This window comes from Schistocerca gregaria, chromosome 5, assembly GCF_023897955.1.
Source record: "Schistocerca gregaria isolate iqSchGreg1 chromosome 5, iqSchGreg1.2, whole genome shotgun sequence".
In the NCBI taxonomy this organism is placed as follows: Eukaryota; Metazoa; Arthropoda; class Insecta; order Orthoptera; family Acrididae; genus Schistocerca; species Schistocerca gregaria.
Window position 1 is genome coordinate 179,424,740 of NC_064924.1, and position 9,770 is coordinate 179,434,509.

The window sequence follows — 9,770 nt, forward strand, 5'->3', positions numbered from 1 at the left end:
TCTTTTCTTTCCACATTAGCAATTACAGATACAGCAATAGTAGCTGATCTAACTGTTGGAGAAGCTCAGTAATAAACTTCTTTCAGTTCGAAAGATTACATCAACACATACACCCAAAATTTGGGGGCAGTCTACCGTATTTACTGGCCGTAGGTAATGTGCTACATCAATTTTGGTAAGACTGTTTGTTGTACAGAACTGAATATAGTGTATTTCTTTAAAATTTTTTGTCAATTTTTTGTGAACCCCTTAATAATTCGTTGGAAAACATAATTTCTTCTGTTGCTTTCTGTCTAATAGTATTTATTACAACACTACTACCGCCTGCAAAAATACTGCTTGTTGAATGTTAAGTGGAAGGTCATTTAGATACGTAAGGAACAGAAGTGGACCAAAAATTAAGTCCTGTGGGAGTCGATTTGTAATTTGTCCGAAGCCACTAAAATCTTTTACCCATCCAACATTACTTTAATTATTCAGTACAATCTTTTACATTTTGTTTGTTATGTTAGCTAGTTGTATGTTCCACAGATTATTTGAACGAATCTTTTATCGAAATGATGAGGAACGAGTCAGCACACAGGATATGAATACATGATTACTGTTAACATTAATGTACACATTATCATCTTATTTCTACTCATGCAATTACACTTAAAAATAAGTGTTTTTGCCGGCTACCAGTTTTTAAGTAGAAATTCGTCAGTGGAATAAAAGGAGTTGTTCATGAGAAATGATTCTAAATTAGATTCGAAGCTTGCTTCGCTACCTGTTGGAAATTTTACACTATTGGGAAAATGCTCAAAAATTTTATTGCTACATATTGCACTCCTCTCTGAGCCACCAACAGCTTTAACATTGGGTAATAAAGACCATTTTTCCATCTAGTGTTGCAGGCAAATACATCACTGTGTTTTTCAAATTGTGATGGATTATTTATGAATTTCATTAGCAAAGAGGTACCTACATGACGTCCGTTGATGAACACTATATATTATTGTTACTGCTCGCTCTTGTGCTATCAGTACTTTGTAAGTGATGAGTTACCCCAGAAAATTATTCCGTGCAACATTATTGAGAGGAAACATGCAAAATGTGTTACATCAGTTGTTGGTGTGACTTTATTTGTTTTACAGTACTGAATTTAGTGTGTTTTTTCAAAATTAAGGGGGAGTCCGCTTTCAGAGAACCACTTAATAATTCTTTTGAAAATATAATTTACTAATATAATTTGCTAAGTCTTCTGTTGCTTTCTCTCTAATGAGGTTTGCAAAGAGTACCAATTTTTCTTGTTGAATGTTAAATGGCAGATTCAAAAATTGTTCAAATGGCTCTGAGCACTGTGGGACTTAACTTCTGTTGTCATCAGTCCCCTAGAACTTAGAACTACTTAAACCTAATTAACCTAAGGACGTCACACACATCCATGCCCGAGGCAGGATTCGAACCTGCGACCGTAGCGGTCGCGCGATTCCAGACTGTAGCACTATCTGTTATGTTTCATCGGTGTTGTAAAATATAAAAACCAAGTTACTTGTTTTGAGATTTAATACAACATTATAGATGTTTCTCGCGTTCTGGTTTCCAAAGACTCCCATCTTTCGAATCGTCTGCTTGCAATTTCCTCTCTTCTGTCTCTCTTTTCCCATGTTCGCGTGCGTTCCTCTTCTTCTTCTTCTTGTTACAGTTAATTCCGTCATCTTCTTAGATCATCTTTGTTCACTCAGTTGGCATATGTAACCATATCATCCCAATAGTTTTGCTGTGATTGTATCCATTAGTAGTTCCCATGTTCAAGTCTCTTACATGAAGAGTTTGGACCAAATATGGGAACACCAAAGAATCATTATCATGACAGGTACGGTGTAGGGAAACCATTCGCATTCCAGACAGCTTTCAGTCGTCTAGGAATGGGTAATTACAAGTTCTGTATGGTTTCCAAAGGAATCTTATACCTCTGTTCCTGCAAACCAGTGGCAAGTCCAGGTAACACTGATGGAGATGTATAGCAACAACGCACACTTCTTCACAAAGCAGACTACAAAGGCTCAATTAAATTGAGATCTGGTGACTGTGGTGGCCAGGTGAGATGCGAAAATTTATCCTCGTGCCCATAAAACCAGTCCTGGACGAGCGAACTGTGTGAACTGCATAACCATTGGGCAATTAACATTGTACTATGGGATGGACCTGATCAGCCAAACTGGTCACATAGTCCTTATCAGAAATGCGAAATTGCAGAGTAACCATGAGGTCTATGGAATACCACGAAATGGATTCCAAAATCATCACTGAATCTCCGCCATGTTTCACAGTGGGGACGTAACCTCGACCAGAGGCTAGAAACGGTGTGAACAAGACTAATCGGACCATATAACTTTTTTCCATTGTTCCATAGTCCAAGTTTTATGACTTCGGCACCAAGTTTTCTTTTACGGATATTTGCATCACTGATGAGTTGTTTTAGACTTCCAGTTCACAATACTGTTCCCTGCTTGTGGAGCTCCCTCAACGTTAGTCTGGTGCCGACAAGGTTCGCTAACGAGACATTCAGTTCTGCTGTCACTTTTGAAGCCGACGTCCTCTTATTTTTCCTCACAATTCGTTTCAATGATGGTCTGTCACGATCACTCAGCACACATTTTCTTCTGCGGTTTGACGTTGCGGATGATGCTTTCTGCTTCCCTGTACGTGGTGTAAATATTCGGTACGGTGCCTCTGGAAAAACGAGACACTTCGACTCCCTTGGTTACACAAGCACCCGCCATACATGCACGAATATTTACCTCAAGTTAGAAGTCACTTAGTTCCAATATAATACACCCACAACTACACATAACACTATTCTGACCGCGACTGCCATACGCAATGTGTTGAGGACATTGCACAGGTGCCGTTTGTGTTCAAATACAACAGTGCAACCTGCTGGCTTGGCTAGTACCTAGATTTACAGGGTATTTAAAAAATGACCGGTATATTTGAAACGGCAATACAAACTAAACGAGCAGCGATAGAAATACACCGTTTGTTGCAATATGCTTGGGACAACAGTACATTTTCAGGCAGACAAACTTTCGAAATTACAGTACTTACAATTGTCAACAACAGATGGCGCTGCGGTCTGGGAAACTCTATAGTACGATATTTTCCACATATCCACCATGCATAGCAATAATATGGCGTAGTCTCTGAATGAAATTACCCGAAACTTTTGACAACGTGTCTGGCGGAATGGCTTCACATGCAGATGAGATGTACTGCTTCAGCTGTTCAATTGTTTCTGGATTCTGGCGGTACACCTGGTCTTTCAAGTGTCCCCACAGAAAGAAGTCACAGGGGTTCATGTCTGGCGAATAGGGAGGCCAATCCACGCCGCCTCCTGTATGTTTCGGATAGCCCAAAGCAATCACACGATCATCGAAATATTCATTCAGGAAATTAAAGACGTCGGCCGTGTGATGTGGCCGGGCACCATCTTGCATAAACCACGAGGTGTTCGCAGTGTCGTCTAAGGCAGTTTGTACCGCCACAAATTCACGAAGAATGTCCAGATAGCGTGATGCAGTAATCGTTTCGGATCTGAAAAATGGGCCAATGGTTCCTTTGGAAGAAATGGCGGCCCAGACCAGTACTTTTTGAGGATGCAGGGACGATGGGACTGCAACATGGGGCTTTTCGATTCCCCATATGCGCCAGTTCCGTTTATTGACGAAGCCGTCCAGGTAAAAATAAGCTTCGTCAGTAAACCAAATGCTGCCCACATGCATATCGCCGTCATCAATCCTGTGCACTATATCGTTAGCGAATGTCTCTCGTGCAGCAATGGTAGCGGCGCTGAGGGGTTGCCGCGTTTGAATTTTGTATGGATAGAGGTGTAAACTCTGGCGCATGAGACGATACGTGGACGTTGGCGTCATTTGGACCGCAGCTGCAACACGGCGAATGGAAACCCGAGGCCATTATTGGATCACCTGCTGCACTAGCTGCGCGTTGCCCTCTGTGGTTGCCGTATGCGGTCGCCCTACCTTTCCAGCACGTTCATCCGTCACGTTCCCAGTCCGTTGAAATTTTCCAAACAGATCCTTTATTGTATCGCTTTTCGGTCCTTTGGTTACATTAAACCTCCGTTGAAAACTTCGTCTTGTTGCAACAACACTGTGTTCTAGGCGGTGGAATTCCAACACCAGAAAAATCCTCTGTTCTAAGGAATAAACCATGTTGTCCACAGCGCACTTGCACGTTGTGAACAGCACACGCTTGCAGCAGAAAGACGACGTACAGAATGGCGCACCCACAGACTGCGTTGTCTTCTATATCTTTCACATCACTTGCAGCGCCATCTGTTGTTGAAAATTGTAACAACTGTAATTTCGAAAGTTTGTCCGCCTGAAAATGTACTGTTGTCCCAAGCATATTGCAACAAACGGTGTATTTCTATCGCTGCTCGTTTAGTTTTTATTGCCGTTTCAAATATACCGGTCATTTTTGAAACACCCTGTATGTTCAAACATGTATCTCTCACGTAACTTTCATGCTTTTGTCCAATCCCTGTATGTCTTCAATTTTAATTTCAGCCTATAGTGTCAACCTGCAGCAACGTCTCTGAACTCGCATCCTTATTGACAAAATGTTCCACTTAGTTCTTTCAGCCGTTTGCCATGTCTTAACACGCGTGAGACAGGTTCTGCTCCATCTTCCTACCACAGTTGCGCAAGGACGCTCTGTGAATGTTTTAATAATTTTGTGTTGAACCTACGGCTTGCAAGGTAGGAAGATACCATCTCACACATGCAGAGTTCAGAAGAGTGCACCAATATGGACAGTGATGTAATCAGACAATGATCTCAATGTCAGTTCCACTACATTCCCTGTAGAGGAAACGTTATCGCTAACAGAAATTACAGTGATGGTTCAGGTGTAACAATATGTTAGCAAAAATGAAAACATAAGATTTTCTTTATTAAGGTTTAGTTTTACTCTAAGTATTACTCCATGACATAGCAATGTTAGCAAAATTTCGTACAGGGTGGTAAAATATTGATACTGCATGTTGCCAACTGTGAAGCGAAATTCGTATTATAAGGGTCTTTAAAGGTAACATGGTTGATGACTATGTCTGGAGGTCGATAAAAATACAAACAAATTAAATACAATTGGAGTCAGAGATATAAATTACGCTTAAAGACACAGTGAAAATACCTATAATTGAACAACTGGTGTCGGTAAAGAGCAAACAAAAACAGCACACAAAACAATTCCTAACTCTACAGTGTCTAGTAAATACTTTTTGTTAGATCGGACTTCTCGCATCTCTCTTGACTGTTAAACATCAGTCTGATACATTTCCTTCGTCTTTGGTGAAGCTGAGAGACTTACATATTCCATAGCTACGGTAATTGGCTTGGTACACGCTGTTTGGTTGGAATAGCACATACATCGTTGCCCTCAAATCGCTGAAAAGCGTTAACTGTCAGTGTGTCAGTGGTCGGTGCGATTCTCTGTACTAGAAGACTTTACATTATAACTACTTACAAGTTAAGATGAGCCTGTGAACAAGTGTTCACATAAGACTCTCGTAATCGTCTCAGCACAGCGGGAGTCACCTTGCTCAAACACACTACGATTTTCTGCAGGAGAAGAAGCCCATTACTCTGTCTGTAATTTGCCTATATCAAAGCTAGTGGCCACACGTTTTCTTTCTAGCCAATCAGAGTACTCTTACTTCTTATATCTCCACCCACCAGAGTTTTTGTAGCCTATCACAGGCGTCGTTTCTTTCGTACGGTAGAGTAAAACTTCTGCTACTGAGTACTAAGAGAAACAGCTTTTTCTTTCATGCAAGTTTTAACGTAGCTGGCTACAGTGAGTCACCAATGTTTTGAGTTGGGTTACTCCGACGTTTATCTGCGATCTTCGACCGTGTTCCTGTAGAAAGGTCATCATTAAAACCTGGGACAAGCGCTGCTTTTGCCGGCGGCCTACGAAGTGGCTGCAGTGTCTCATTGTGTCCGCTGTCTCCCGTGGCGGGGGTTTCAGCCGCGTTAGACAGCGTGCTCCTTTCCCTCAGAACTGCGTCTTGTAGCTCTGGTCAGGGGAATTACTTGCGTGCAATTACTATTGTGAGTGTTAGTGGTAGTGGTTTATAATCACAAAAAGTCGGTTTGTTCATTCACATCACTTTGCCTATCAATAAAATTCGTACATTTTCACGTAACTAAGTCGTGTGACATATGAAGTATATGGGAATTGTTTCAGTAATTCAGTGAAAGATGTGTCAGTGCGTATTTGACACCTGACACCTGTTTCTGCTCCACACGTTAACATCCTTTCTATTATAGTTTTAAATATCCTAATCTTCATTTCTGATTTCATATATGTGTTACATAAAGCTCCGTTTGTTTGGTTGCTTGCCTCCCTTTGGCAATCTGGTTTTTAATTTCGCTTGTATTTAATGCATCTTTGTTAATAAAGTTTCCCAAATACCTATAAGAGCCTACAGACCTCACTATTTCAAGATCTAGCTTCAGGTCTTGAGCCACTCCTTCAATAACCAAATACTCGGTTTTCTCTAAATTAATGGCACAATCCAGTTTCTGATAACCTGTATGCAATTGTCTTATCATGTAGTTCATGTCATCCTCTGCAAAAATCACTTGGCCATCAGCAAAATGCAAAGTGAATAACTTGGCATCATTTGTAGACATGCCCATACTACGACAGAAACATTTCCACAGCCTAAAACAGAAGTCAAGTGTGTTTAAATAAGGCAGATATTGTCGTGCTCCCTTGTCATATGTCTTTGGTCAATGGAGTCTCTCCAGGTATTTTTGTATTTACTTTAATTCTATAACTTGCGCCACTATATCAAGCTCTAACAGTCTGAACACAGCAACGACTCATCCATTCACTAACATTTTAATCTACAATATACCGATGGGAATACTATCATAAGCTTTCTCGATATCAATAACAACCTCATGGGTCTCTGATTTCCAGGCCAAACATTTTTCCAAGAGCTGTTTCACTCAAACATGTTGCCTGTCTGTGCATGATATTCTGGCACGGAACCATTTTGTTCTTTGTCCACTATCCATTATTAAATTCCTGTCCTTATAATTTTTCCACATAATCTAGAGACTAAATCTGTTACATTTACTTCTCCATAGTTTGAACATTTTCCCAGTCAACCTTTTTATGTATGTTGTGTTGCATATGTACGATGTTTCCCATTTCTCTGGTAATTGTTCCTGTCTTAGCAAGCAATTTAAAATACAGGCCATTAATTCCAGAAATTTATCCGGTCCACATTTGAACAATTCTATGGGCAATGCGTTTGGACCTAACGCTCGCCCATTCTTCATAGTCATAAGCACTGTACTGACTTCTCGATGCATCATTATTTTGTCCACTTCATAAGATGCATCTGATATAAACAACTCATCGTTTTTTACATAGAATTCTGGGTGGCTTTCAGTAAACGGCTTTCCGTAATACTTTCTCCATTCTTCCAATGGAATTAAGGTAATTGGAATCCTTTCTGATCTGTTACAGCGCAGAGATTTCGAAGTTCTTCATGCTTCACTGCTTTGACCACTTCAAGTATGCCGATAAATGTATCCACATGTATTACCCCACTCCTAACTGCTTCGTTCACCCGTATTCTATACTTTACATAATAATTCATATTTTCTTTATTCTTTGACATTATCCGCATATTGTGCGCTTTCTTCTTTTTTCGTGTAAGAATTTCTCAATGTTCTCATTACACCATTCATTTATCTTTTGAATCCTGAGCTGCGCTGCATTACACCTAAAGCTTCATCTGGTGCTTACACTGTACATCTAACAATCTTGATAGATACCGTTCCCAAAAAATTATTTTACATTATTCAATTTCAGATTCAATGGAAGCCTGTAGTTGGAAACCGTTGTTTCATTCTCAAAACCTTTAAGATTTTACTTTACTGAGAATACTTCATCATCGGATATGACCGGCCTTGTAAAAGATTATAAAATTGGGAAAAATATTTTAGTTTTCAGAAGGAAAAGGTATCACATTCTTAAAAGATTATAAAATTGGGAAAAATATTTTAGTTTTCAGAAGGAAAAGGTATCACATTCTGGAACTTTACATACTCTCACGTCATAAAATTTTAAGCAGGATTCCTGTCTGCTTATAATGTAATCAATTACGCAATTTCTTTGTTACTTTAAAAATAGTCATTTTAAGAATAAAGATACATAAATGTAGATGGACACAGGAGGATCAGGTATATTTTCTTCGGGGTTTTGTTGCCCTGCCCGTTGATGAACCAACACTATGCGCTGCAAGGCAGCGGTGTTTCTGGGCGGAAACCTCTTGACCCTCGTTGACTTTTGGGAGACAGTTTCCTCTTCTTCTTCCATTCTCGTAGGTTTTGAACTGCTTCGCAGTGACGACCGCCTGCACTGCAGAACAGACGACGCCTGCTATGGTGGCGAATGTTCTTAGCGTCCCCTCGCCTCAAACCAACTGCCAAGCTGGTTACCTAGCCTCCCCTGTTGCTCTAGCTCTGTGGACACTAAGCCACCTCACCACGACAAAGTGGTAGTTCCCTGTGGGATAATCACACTAAAACTAAACTACTCCTGCACAGGCCATGAAGGCCCAAAGGTACCGACCGGCCGCCATGTCATCTCAGACCACAGGCGTCACTGGATGAGGATATGGAGGGGCATGTGGTCAGCACACTGCTCTCGCGGCCGTATGTCAGAGACCGGAGCCGCTACTTCTCTATCAAGTAACTCCTCAGTTTGCCTCACAAGGGCTGAGTCCACCCCGCTTGCCAACAGCGCTCGGCAGACAGGATGGTCACCCATCCAAGTGCTAGCCCAGCCCGACAGCGCTTAACTTCGGTGAACTGACGGGAACCGGTGTTACCACTGCGGCAAAGCCGTTGACGATAATCAGATGGTTAATTCTTAAACAATGCTGGATTGCTATTCAGAAAGCTTTTCCGAACACTAGCCTACCCAAATATCTTATCACCTTTCCCAGCTTTTGTATGTTCATCTGCTTCTACATGGATACTCTACAAATCACATTTCAGTGCCTGGCAGAGAGTTCATCGAACCACCTGCACAATTCTCTATTATTCCAATCTCGAACAGCGCGCTGAAAGAACTAACTCCTATATCTTTCCATACGAGCTCTGATTTCCCTTATTTTATCGTGGTGATTTTTTCTCCCTATGTAGGTCGGTGACAACAAAATATTTTCGCATTCGGAGGAGAAAGTTGGTAATTGGAATTTCGTGAGAAGCTTCCGTCGCAACGAAAAACACCTTTGTTTTAATGACGTCCAGCCCAAATCCTGTATCATTTCAGTAACACTCTCTCCCATATTTCGAGATAATACAAAACATGCTGTCCTCCTTTGAATTTTTTCGATGTACTTCGTCAGTCCTATCAGGTAAGGATCCCACAACGGGCAGCAGTGTTTTAAAAGAGGACGGACAACCGTAGTGTAGGCAGTCTCCTTGGTAGATCCATTACATTTTCTAACTGTCATTCCAATAAAACGCAGTCTTTGGTTAGCCTTCCTCACGACATTTTCTATGTGTCTCTTCCAAGTTAAGTTGTGCGTAGTTCTAATTCCTAGGCATTTAACTGAATTTACGGTCTTTATACGTATTTGACTGATTTATCGTGTAACCATAGTATAACGGAATCCTTCAAGCACTCATGTGGATGAGCTCACACTTTTCGTTATTTAGGGTCAACTGTCAATT

At 40.9% G+C, this 9,770-nt stretch overlaps 1 pseudogene; it reads right to left on the bottom strand.

Moving 5' to 3' along the window:
- Nucleotides 1-8,823: 8,823 nt before the first annotated feature.
- On the bottom strand, nucleotides 8,824-8,941 carry LOC126274468 (5S ribosomal RNA; annotated as a pseudogene).
- Between the last annotated feature and the right edge of the window lie 829 nt (nucleotides 8,942-9,770).